The sequence below is a fragment of the Sapajus apella genome, unplaced genomic scaffold (genome assembly GCF_009761245.1).
Source record: "Sapajus apella isolate SASKATOON/1434 unplaced genomic scaffold, GSC_monkey_1.0 scaffold34, whole genome shotgun sequence".
In the NCBI taxonomy this organism is placed as follows: Eukaryota; Metazoa; Chordata; class Mammalia; order Primates; family Cebidae; genus Sapajus; species Sapajus apella.
Window position 1 is genome coordinate 20,895,570 of NW_022436974.1, and position 12,970 is coordinate 20,908,539.

The 12,970-nt window shown below is 39.6% G+C and overlaps 1 protein-coding gene across 2 annotated transcripts in view; it reads left to right on the forward strand.

Moving 5' to 3' along the window:
* TENM4 (teneurin transmembrane protein 4) overlaps positions 1–12,970 on the forward strand; it is a 3,057,282-nt gene that overhangs the window by 1,314,164 nt on the left and 1,730,148 nt on the right. The window contains exon 1 of one of the 2 annotated variants that reach the window (XM_032296008.1): positions 5,836–5,920. The exons of the other annotated variant lie outside the window; for it this stretch is intronic. The gene's annotated coding sequence lies outside the window, so the exon portion shown is untranslated. Of the gene's footprint in view, positions 1–5,835; positions 5,921–12,970 lie in introns of those variants that run through there. 2 annotated transcript variants of the gene reach the window in all.

The window sequence follows — 12,970 nt, forward strand, 5'->3', positions numbered from 1 at the left end:
CTCATCCTCCTGTTAAGTGACCCACTCAAGGTCGTAAGTGAGACGAGGCAGAGCTGGCTACCAAAGCCGATATTTATTGTCTGGCACTCTGTTACATATATGCTGTATTATCCCTTAAAATGTTATGAAAGTGGTACAGCCATATCCACCATATTTCATTAACTCTAGGATGCACATCTTTCCCAGATTCAAGCCATCCTCCTACCTTAACCTCCCAAGTAGCTGAGACTACAGATCTGTACCACCACATCTGGCTAATTTTTAAAGTTTTTTGTAGAGATGGGGTCTGACTATGTTGGCTAGGCTGATCTTGACCTCCTGGACTCCAGTGATCCTCCCATGTGGACCTTCCAAAGTGCTGGGATTACACGTGTAAGCCACTGTGACTGGCTGCTGAACACGTTTTATACTTTTTAATATCGTTAAATTTGGAATGAATCAAAGTCCTAAATCTCTGGGCTGCTATTAAACTTCCAGAGAAGTTTACTTCCACTGGCCACATGGGGGCGCAATCAACCTGAGCCCACTTTAAATTATCTACTTGCGAGTATTTGTGTGTGCGTGTGTGTGTGTGTGGCAGAAGTCAGGAGGTGGTGCATAATGAGAGTGTAAATACAGAAGGCAAGCTGACCTGAAAACTTATAGTTCAATTATTATTATATTGTTATTTTTAGGCAAGGTCTTGCTTTGTCACCCAGGCTGGTGTGCAGTGGCACCAGTATAGTTCATGGGCTCAAGCAATCCTGACACCAGCCTCCAGAGTAACTGCAGCTAATTAAGAGAGACCACCTTCCCGTATCACCACCAATGCTGAGACATGCACATTTCCTGGATTTCTGTCATTTTTTCCCTTTACACTGAGGACATAGCCCTTTGGTATTACAGACTTTTGTGAGAGCCTTCCATCAGACTCCTTAGCTTGGACATTTTTCTTTCTTAATGAAACATAAGATGAAAAGATACCCGTGAATCAGGAGGAGCAGCATTCCTACTCCCCTCACATAAACCAGGAAACTGAGGCTTAGAGAAGTAACTTTCTCAATGTCACATGAAAAAGTAAAGCTGTGCTTCAAACTTATTTCTTCTGATTCTGAATTCAGTGCACTATCTGGTGCACCACTCTTTACCAGGGATCGACTGTGTGACTTTGAGAAAGCCATTCCCCTCTCTGGGCATTGGTTTTCTCATGTAAGAAATGAGATTGGATTGAGTAGAGATTTTAGAAAGAAGGTAACATTTTTTTGCATACATATGTCTAACCCAGATGCTTATGCATTTTAATCATCTAGCAATCAAATTAACCTTAACAACTCAGCTTTATTTCATCTGCTTTTGCAGATGATAGCATAAACACATGTATAGAATATGTCCAAGGTCACATAAAGAGTGAGTGGTACAGCTATGTTGAACCCAAAAAGCCTGACTCATAAGCCTGGTTGAGTCATGCTGCTTCTCAGAACTCTTGATCCAGTACTTTTCTCCATAAGCTGTAACTCCTTCCTGCAGTGTATGATTGCCATGGTCATATTATTGAGAAGTGACCCATTTGGCACATCCTCAGTGTACACTGTATTTTTTGTATGTGGCTCATCGACTCTTAGGGACTGCTCGTGTCCACCAGATATATTTTGTCACATAGGCAGAGTCTTGGCAGAGGGCACAAGAATGAACATGAAGACAAATGGCAGTGTGAGCTCTCAGTAGCCTGACATGGTCATCAAAGACTTTGCCCTCTTTGCTGCAGCATAAACCCAGACTGCTAAATATAAGGGACTAGCATCTGCTAGCATCTGAGGCTCTAGCTTGAACACTGACTTCTTGATCCCTGCCTCATATAGATGTCCACATTAATGGGAGCTGCCCTCTGGATTTTTTCTTGATCAGAAAATGAGTCTTTTTCTAAAAGCGAGAAGATTGTATTTGTGCTGACATTTCTCAGCATGCTTACAAATCATTGTGATTCATGTGTCCACACTTACACGTGGATGTGCTCTCCTTTTGGTTAGGCTAAGTCCCAGGCACAGTGCAATTAGAAATGTAGAACTCAAAACAGATGCCCAGAATGAGGGGAGAGGGGAGAGGAGTTCAAAGGGGCACCTAGCTGGCTTCATTGTCTATGAAGATGGCTCCTTCTTTCAGAGAGATTCACGTTAACCAAACTCATGGAGGTTGATATATAAGATTAGAATGCCAGTGTATTAATCCACAATGGCAGATACAACCACGGAAAGTGCAGATCAGCATAAATCATCCCACAAACTCATGTCTTTTTATGAGACACCCTATAAAGTATTTAATGAAAGGACCATTGATGAAAGGAGAAAAGAACAAGGACAATTAAAACAGTGATACTAAGTTAGGTTCTTGCCTGAGGCTCTCCCACTTTAGTCAAGGGATAAAAGTGGTTAAAACATGGTTAGTAGAATTAGATAAACCAAGGTTGGACTCTCATCTCTGCCACTTCTAGCCATGTTATCTTTAGCAAATATTTGATCCTTACTCAGCCTCCGTTTTTACCCCCAGTAAAGTAAAAGGGCGCATGAAGATCTCTTGATTCTTCAATGACATTTGTTATAAGGAGCATTGTTAAAATTAATAGCAGTTTTTCAGTCACAAAGAAACTTAGCTAAATTGAATGTACACATAGATCATAAGATACCTGTTTGTTTTGTTTTTACCAAAACATAAAGCAATGTAATTTTTTAAAAATAAAGGAATAACAGTAACAAACATTTAATATGTGGAATTCTTGCTGTTCTTATTGTCGTTATTCTGTTACAAGTGGGCTGCTTGCTTACAGGCAATGTCCTTTGGTTAGAACCTCATCTTCCTGGATTGCATGGGGGTGAGCACTGCCCAAGCCTGCAGCTTCATCTCATAGCAGATCTTCTGTCTGACCACGCGTATTCATGTGTTTTGGACTGTCTCTCTTCGTCTGAGAACCTACTCACTCATTCTGTTTGAGAAGACTCCAATAATTCTAACTTAATGTGCTGTTCAAGGAGGTTTGGTTTGAGAGGCGTTGAAAGAACAAGTCATGGGGAGTTGTCGATCTGGATCCTGCTGCTTTTGCTCTCCTCTGCTTCACAGAGAGACTCCAGCTGAGGACTGCTGCTCTCTGAATGGTTCTCTTTCTGTGAAATGACGTGATTTCTGTGGTCTTGCTCTTTTTCCAGAGGTTGTGAACTGGGTGCTATTCTACCGTGGTCATTGTAAACTGCATGATCTTCATCCTCATCTTCCCTCTCATCATCTTCAGTTCCCTCACCTTTAAACTGGGATTCATTAGACCTCATTCACAGAGTTTTCTTGGGATTAAATAAAATAAGATGGAAAAACAGCTGCTCACTGAGACAGAGGTAGGGAGGTTATCGATGTGGTTGAGAGAGTAAGATGGCTCTGTGATGATATTGTGAGGAAGAGCGTGGGAAGTAAATGGGTACCAAGTGATGACACAGTGGGGAGACAGGAATCCAGGAAACAAGAAACGGAGAAAGGAGAGAGTCAAGAAAGTGTGAAGGGGAAATAGGGGACATGGATGAACAGAGGAGGAGGGTTTGGAGAGAGTTGGCAGATATGTAAGAAAGTATTATTTCAGTAGGTCGTTCTAGCTTAGAAGAGGCATACTCCAATTTAGCCTGGTAAACTTTGAGGTGGCATGACTTCAGCATTCAATGAAAATGTGCATTATAAATAGGCATGTAAATAGCCCAGCATGGGGGCTGAAAGTTGGAGGCAGCTTTTGGCAGAGGTAATAATGAAGTGAATCCCATTAGTGATGGAAAGGCAATTAAGAAAAACCTCAACGAAGCTCTACCTCTGAGCAACCAGCTGAAACATTGGGATTTTGGAAGAAAAAGGTTAAGCGCCAGGAGGCTGTTTATAATGACTTTAATTGGATAGAAAATGAATTGTTTTGCTCTTTTCTTTCCCCTCTTTAAGTTTGCTTTTTAGGTAACAGAGCATCCGTAACAACACCGAGGTGCACTTGTCAGTTGCAGGATCATATGTAGGAGGTGTTCAGCAAGGGAGTGATTTCGTGATGTGGTTATGTTTCCTACCAGAACATGGGGATTCCACCCACTTCGGTTGCCAAACCCCAGAGGGTAGACTGTACAATTTGTTCATAAGGAGCATCTCTGAGGGACTTGAACTTATTATCAGGGCACTTAGCATTTAGCAAGACACAAGATGAAAACTGCCTTCAACCTCTAGAAAAATGTAACACATGGATTTTTCCATCATCTTTATTGAGGCCAACAGAGGGAAGAAATATATATTTTTACAGCTATTGTATGATATGATAGTTGAAGTTTACAAAGTAGCACGTCTCATTCTGTCTGCAAAAAAAAAAGAAAAGAAAAATAAGATTTCCGTTGTATTAATATCCCCATTGTACAGATAAGGAAAGTGAACCTAGAACAGGTTAAGTGCCTTGCCCAGTGTCACACAACTAATAAGTGACAGAGACAATGCACAAACCGAGGCCTGAGGAGCCTGAGGTCCACGTATCCTCCACTGTACCATGACTGACATAAATACGTAACAGCGGGATGCACCCATACAGGTGATCCTATTCAGCAAATGAGAGGCAAATGTCCCATGGTTTTTCTCATGCTGTTTAGATTATAGCTAGAACTAGGGCCCAACTGTGGGGGCCACGGAGAAGAGCTGACTGGATCAATATGAAGAGTGGGTCCTATTGCAATACTTTTAATTTTTCTGTGGATCATAAAAGGATTTTTATCATTCCAATGATTGAAAGTATCAGTTATTTTTAGCTTGGAAAGTAACCTGGAGGTTGGACAATACTCACCCAGCTGGTGGATAAATTTCCATGGCAACCAGTTATTAGTCAGAGATTGATTCCAGAGGCATGCTGTCTGTAGAGCCCTGATTCTCAACCCTGGCTGCACGTTGAAACCCTTGGGTAGCTTTTAAAAAATACTCTGGCCTGGGGTCTATCCCTAGAGATTCTCATGTAATTGGTTGAAGGTACAGTCAGGGCATCAAGAGTTTGTAGGTTACTCAGGTGATTCTAATGTGCAGGTTGGTTGAGAATTGCTCCTGTGGAATAAGGTTATTAAAGATGACACATGGTCTATGCTGTTTTCACTACCTGGTAGAACTTCAAGGGGCTTCAGCTTTCTACTATGAAGTTCTGCTAAAAAATAAACTGACAAACAGCAGATTCATAGGGGAAATGGCATTAAAATGTATTAGTTTGCCTAGGGGAGAACCACGGAGTGATCACCCCACCCCATGATGGAATACAGAAGCTTGTACAACTTCTTGAGGTTACTGAAAGTATCGGGGCTTGAAACACGGCCAGAAACAGGTTACTGTAGTAAATCAGGTTACAGGAGGGAGAGAAGAGGAGGCAGGCCTAACCGAGGTGGTCTTGTTTGATAGACGAAATCTCACACCTCAAGAGAATAGATGGTAAATGTTTTTTTGTTGTTGTTATTCTTTTTCAGGCCTCTAAAGCTGTCAGACTCTCAGTTAATCTTTCTTAGATCTGGACAAGGGAGGGCCTCAGAGAGAGGCTGGCTGTATCAATGCAGATTTTCTCTACAAATTCACATCTCCCCCACAAAAGACAGCTTTGTAGAACTATTTCTGTCCGCGGGCCCTCTGAACAGTCATCTCAAAATGTCAAAGAAGTATATTTTTGGGGGAATTTTCTGGTCTCCTTCAACCTGCGCCATTCTGCCCAGCATTTCAGAAAACCCTACATTGAGTTTTAAACCTGGTTGTACTAAGAAATAAGCTGATGATTCAAAATGCTTATGATTGCCCTGAAACTCACTCATTAGAGTCAAATAAGTAACAGCTATTAATCATTTTCTTGGCAGACGCTGTTTTGCTGAGGGAGTGAGGAGATGTGGTTGTAATACTTGATCTTCCTTTTCATTAAAAGGTAAGGGCAATATTCCAAGTGACAGTTCTTTGGGGTGTGAATTTGTGGTCACTTCTTTTCAATTTATTTTTATGCCTTTTATATGAAAACACTGTAATAGGCATCTCACAAATCATTGAAAACTCTTAGATTCTGGGGTATTCCTGTGTTTTAAAGGAAAGCAAATTTCAGAAGAAGGAAATGGAATCTCTTTCTTTGGACCACAGTACTGGTCACTGACAATTATGTTGTCTGAGTTGAATTCTGGCTAGGCTTCAGAGGGAAACCTGCAGCGTGCTCAGTCAAGGGGAAGCATTTGGTGCACGGCCTTGTGCGTGGAGTCTAAATGAAACTAGTCCCAAGCCTGAGTGACAGGGCGACTTGTGTTTGGGATGAACAAGCTTTGACTTCCGGGGGAGGGGATCTCGTTGAGTGTTGTGCTTTTCTTTCTTTTCCTCTTCTTCTTTTTTAAAGTGACATTGCTCTGTGTGGAAGCATCTGTTCAACTGCTGCTCCTTCCAGTTTGAAGTTGAGAACTGGGAAGTGGAGTAAGCCAAGCCTCGGTGAAGGGCTCCGACGCTAGAGATAGAAACAGCAGTAAAAGTAGGACGCCCAGGAAAAAGCTCGGACATACTGTGTGTACAGCAAAGTGGGAACTGGGAGAGTGCTTGGGAGACAGGTTCCCTAAGCTTATCTCAGATTCCTACATTGATCAGAGTATGGAAAACTAATTCCAAATCCCAATCTTTGGGGAGGTTTGAAGCTATTAACATACTTCTCTTAGGAATTTCATGGTTTTGGGCAAGTTCATTTTCTTTGTTCGCTGATGTCCTCTTTTGTAAACTGGGATTGATGATGGTATTTTCCACCTCCCAGTCCTGGGTTTTTTTGTTGCTCCTCTCAGTGACCAATTTGTCCACAGTGAATGATTTAGGCAAAATTATCTCAGTTTGGCAGTGTGCATTTCAGTGGCATAATTTTACTTAGAAACAATGCTACAGTTTAATGTTTAGTACACAGAGCCAAAAACAGCATAAATTGATTTAAAGCATCAGCTTCCTTTCTTTTAAGGTAGTCGCTTTCTGTAATGCCAAGCCTAGCTTTAATTCCCATTGGTATTGGTATAATTATATGATTTTGTATTCTGTGAGTCACTTCTTATTTAGGTTGTCTGAGTGTCAAGTTTGGGCCATACCTTTGGTTTTATACCTTACTGTCATCAGCAGCTTCCACTCAGAAAAGAAATACAGTCAAGTGAGACTGGCTTTACCACAAATGAACCGTTATACACGGCATGTGAAACGAATAGCGCAAGTGTGTTTGGAGCTATTTGTGAAAACTAACCTCATGACCAATCTGAACAGTCATGCAGAAAATAGCAGTAGTATTCTCTGTGTGCTCTGACCCTTAGAAAGTAAATAGTTCTTGTCAAACCACCTTTCCAGATAAAGAGGATACTCCCAAAGTTTCCCCAGGCTGAAACCACATTGCTTCTCGAGAAGAAAGACTACTAGTGTTTGGATAATATTTTTAGGTCCTTGAGATGGAACTGGGCCAGCAGGTTGTCGTACTGTGAGAGGTGATGGTAAATACAAAATGAGAAGGAATGTATGCGCGTGGAGCAGGTATTCTGAATACATAAAGGAGTTGCTGGGGTTGAGGATGGGGAGAAATTTAGGTTCCCTAGGATGGGGCCTGTAAGAATCTCCAGAAGTTAATGAGAAGGAAGAAAGCAAAGCAGTGCTATGGACTATTGCATTGATTTGCTCTATGGTGTAACTTAATGCATGTTTATAAAACACTAAAGGTGGGGATTACAGTGTTTTTTAGATATAAAAAGAGGGAGCAGTTGTTGGGAAATGCTGGAGTGAACAGTCCTCCAGTTTCTGCCTGCACCCTCTCTATTAGGCTTCAGCATGAAGCCAAGAGAGTCGGCAAGAAAGCCAAACCCAGACAGCAGAAGCTGGCTTCCCACCTTTCCTCCAGGACTGTGTTTCTCCTGTGGTAGTGTGCATCAGAGTCACATGGAGGGCTTGCTGAAGACACAGGTGCAGACCTCCATCCCCTGGAAGTCATAATGAGGTTGGGCTTGTGTGGGGCCTTTCTAACAAGCCCCTAGGAGACACCAGTGGTGGATCACTGACTTGGATACAGGTTTTATAATATTGTTTCTTCTGCCCTTTCTCTATGCCCAAAGGGGTATATATGGAGTGGGCTTAAAAACTTCTCTGCTAATCAGCTTAATGAAATCAACCCCAAGTAGACCCAGACCCCGACTGTCACTTATATACAAACATCTGAATTCTAGCGGAAACTCTGAAGTTATTATAGATAATACAACTGAGGCTTATAGAAATGAATTATTTGAATTCACACGAGGTGGCAGAGATGGGATTTAAACCCGCATCTCTTGATACCAGATCCAGACTCCTTTTAAAACACCACTCAGGCTAAGGAGTTCTGGGCTGAATGATTCCTTCTGACCAAGATTATAAGTAAAAGAGAAATTTACAGAATAATTCCACTCTGGTATAAACAGCAGGAGGTAAAATTAAGTTAGGGAAAGCATATGACCCTTATTGTCAGTTAGAACATTGACAAATTTATCTCAGAAGCGCTAAGCCCAAGCCTGAACAGACTTATCTCTTCTGCTTGTCCCTATTTTACCTGGGCCATCTGGCTGCGTTCTGCCTTACCAAGGACCTCTGGATATTTTGAGTTGTTTTTCTTTATAACAAAAATAAAACCTAACAGCAGATTTCATTGTTGAGGGCAGTTATTTGCAAAAATCACTGAAATTGGTCATATTCAGGTTTATACTTTTATAACCATCAGTCTATTTGGGATATTAGTATATGGTTTTGTTCTCATACATCTGAGCTCCTACAAATTTAGCCTATCATTCAAGAAATCTTTCCAGAGCACCTTCGGTTTTGCTAGGAACTAATGCTGCTTCTTGGATAATGACGTATTGATGACTAGGTGATGATGTGATGACTTCAGAGGAGCCAGATTATATTGTAATTTAAGTTCTTCAACAAAAAATGTAGTCACGTAGCATTGAGGAGGAGAAGGAAGAGATTAAATAGACCTGAAGAGAATTTGGCAAATTTCCACAGACTTGGAAGCTTTTAACTTGGAACTTGAAGTATTCCATGAGTTTTCCATCAGCAACCTGAAGATTGAAAATGGGTATTGCAGAAAGACTACCATTGACAGAAAGCCAAAAAGGCAAAAAACTATATGGTATGTTTAGGAAACATAGAAAAAGAAAAATAGAGATGGAAGGAGAAATATTAGCTTGGGGACATCGTTTTCCACAGAGGGACACCACCATCAGATTTACATTTTCAGAAAAATTTCCCCCTCATTTGCTTTCTACTTCATATCTTTCCTCTTTTCATTACAAATAAAAGGCAATTGATTTATTTCTTTAACAGTGACTCTCTGATAACAATGCAAAGAACAGATGTTGGTAAGGTATCAAGAGGCAATTAAAGGTGGGGAAACTACATAAGGAATCTTTAATAGGTGAGAAATTGATTCCATGAATATTTATCCAGTGCCTAGTAGGTACTAGATGCTTTTCTGTTATTCTAGAAGCCAGGAGTGTGTTAGCTTAACAGTACTCCTGTCCCTCTTAGAACCTACACTCTGGTGTAAGAAGATAGAATATAAATCAGTAAGTAAAATACACACACACACACACACACATAATGCATTTATGTATACATGTCAGATGATGATATGCTATATATTTAATACATGTTATATATATATATATATATATATATACACACACGCATACATACACACACATATATAACATATGTATATCTACCTATAGATAGAGATAGCTGTAATGTCAGATAATCTTATAACTGGTGGAGGCAGGCTGCAAACACAAGATTGTGACTTTGGGCTCAGCTTTCTAGTAGGTTGATACAAAAGTAATTGCAGTAATTGTGAAAGTAAACAACACTTTATTTATTTATTGTACTTTAAGTTCTGGGGTACATGTGTAGATTGTTACTTTCGCACCAACTTAATATTTACTGCCCATCTTTGTACCCTCTGCCATGACTAGCATGGTGCCAGTCAGTAGGTGGCGCTAGTCCCCCCAAATCTGATGAAGCAACTATTCCTGGGGGAGGACGAATCTGACCCTCTATCTAGCGCTGTAAATTCCGGTTTCCCTTTTCCTTGTCTGAATTTCAGAACTGCAAAAGCCTCTCCTCATCGTCAGCAGATATCTTGGAAACCTCACTTGCAGCATGTTCTCCAGTAACAGCAGCAATTACTCTTCATCATTATTTATACTAATTTGATGCTTCAGTGAGATTATGTATTATGCTCTCCTTCCTAATTTTTTTCTTTTCTTTTCTGTAAACTGTAAGTGAGAATCAATGTAAAGGGATTGATGTCAAGTTTTAGGTAGCTGTTAACATGACTAGGGTTATGTAACCTTATTATGTTGATTGTAGTTTCTCTTCTGTATCTTCCAGCAAACCCTCAAGTTGATTTTAAAATGCTGCTATTGACCTAAAGATTCTTAACAACAGGAGGTTTAAATGCTTTTCATTGTTATGTTTCCTGCCTATAATACCAATTACTATTCAGAATCTGCAGCAGGGGATTGAATTCCATTGTAAGTTCTTACTAGAGAATCAAGGGCTAAGTGTCTTGTAGAGCTATAGACTGAGAAGAGGAGCTACCTGGCATTCAGTCCCACTTCCACCCCTAGAATAAATCCACTCAGCAACACTTCTGCCCGAAAGTCATCCGGTTTCCACTTGAATGATTTCTGGGAGTTGGTGACTCAAAAAGGAGCAGGAGACCTTGGGGTGAAGGTTCAAAGCTCCTGAGTGTAAGCTCTTGTTCTGTCATCCGTTTTGTGGCCTTCAGTAGAAGACCTGATCTTTTGAAGCCTCAGTCTCTCCATCTGCAGGATCAGAATGTTAGTCTCCATTTCAGAAAAATTATATATCTCAGAAAGAAGTCAATGCTTGAAAAGAGTCAAAATTTAATACACAATTTAAAATTACATATATGACTGCATGCTTGTGTGTGTGCATATGGTATATGGAGGTGCCTTTCAAGGACCCTAATCTAAGACTTTAGCCTTATGAAATATTTTTCCAAGGTCACCAAATAAGTTATCATATCTGCATGCTTCAGCTTACAGCAGGTACCAAATATAGAGACTGGCCTACAAAATCTTATTTCTTCCTCTTTCTACCCTTTCATCTCCCTCCTCTTCCTCTTTTTTTCTTTTTGTAGTCTTCCTCTTCCTTTAATTTTATAATTGAAGTGTTTATTTATAGTAACTAAAACTATATGAGTCAGTGAAAAATGTCCAAGTAAATCTAGTTTGAACAAAAAGAGATGTATTGGAAGACTAGTGCAGACTCTCATAGTGCAATCACATTACAAGAACTGGAACTTAGGGCTCAACCAACATCTTGATTTTCTCATTTCAGCTTTTTTCTTTTCCTGATCATTGGTTCAATTATTTTCTTATGCTGCAGATTTACTTTACATGTTAGAATACGTGTGTTCCTAAATTTGCACCTTTCAGGCTCAATCACCAATAGAGTCTTCCTCTATTTAGAATCTCAGCAAATGGTGCTGGTTGTCCCAAAGAGGGTCAGGTACTCATCCAGCCACTGCATTGAATGATGGCTGCTCCTGTGGTCACTGTGTTTGTTGGTGGTGGTAGTGGGCAGGGGATAAACATGACCCCACTTACCCTATGGCATCCCTACAGGGTTGCCTAAGTGAGAAGGATTCAACTGAGAATCCACACATGGACTAATTCACAGCATTTGATTTTGTAACTTCTGTGCAGCTCATATTTGAAGTGTTTATTGTTTCTTTTCAAATTGATAAATGCATAATGCATATTAAATGTCTGGCCAGATCATCAGTAACATTACTTTTCACTATGGTATCTCAGTTTCACCTGTTCTGGAATATGAAGGACTTTCATGGGAACTTCTCCTTGAAGAATCAAATAAACTTTAGCTTTATCTTTTACCTGTTTTGTAAACCAAAACAGGTATAAGATAAACAAGAGACATGCCCCAAGTATGCTGAAAATATATTTAGTGATGTTTTCTTGACGCGATGCCTGTTGTTTCAATGTATATAGATGCACATGACCCGTTTAATTATTGACAAATGTAATAACTGATTTAATTTACAAGTGCTAAAAAACGTTTTCTAACTTGGAAAAACAATAGTTGGATGATATTAATAGAGCAGTCCATAATTATAACACATGACATATACTGATTCTCTTCATAAGCTAAGTACTTTTTATGCATTTTGCCGTTAATCACCACGATAGGATGTATGCTTTAGATTATGCTTGTATTGATGAAGAAAGGTTATAAAGATTAAGAAAATTGCCTAAAGTTAGAAAGATAGTGAGTGGCCAGAGCCACTTTCTCTGGTCTATCTGGATCTATAACCCTTAACTACCATGTAAAAATAGCGACCCCTTCTATTGCAATAATCCTGTGATAAATTTTATTAGGTCCTGAGGCTATACCACCTAAAAAAGACAGAATTCTTGTCCTCGAGGAACTTATAATCTATAACTGTGCTTTCAAATGTGATAGCATATTGAGTAATCAAAATATTTCCAATGCAAATTGAGATACTTAGTAGGTATAAAATGCACACTTAATTTCAAAGACAGTACAAAAACTGCAATATAGCTCAATAATTTTTATGTTGATTACACATTAAAATTGTGATATTTTGGATATATTTGTTAAATATGTTAAGTAAGATATATTACTAAGATTAATTCTATCTTTTATGTATATTTTTTAATGTGGCTGTTGAAAAATCGTAAATCACAGATGTGGCTTATGTTAACTTTGTATTTAACAGGGCTGGTCTAAAAGGTGTAAAAAGGCAATTTTGACACAGTTTGATTAGAGTTTGAAAAGACATAAATACAAGGGAAGGCCTAAAGAATCACGAAGGTTTCTTGAGAGAAGTAAGAACTATAGATGAGTACTTAGTAGACAGCTAAAAAGAAGAAAAGATATTTCAGGAGCA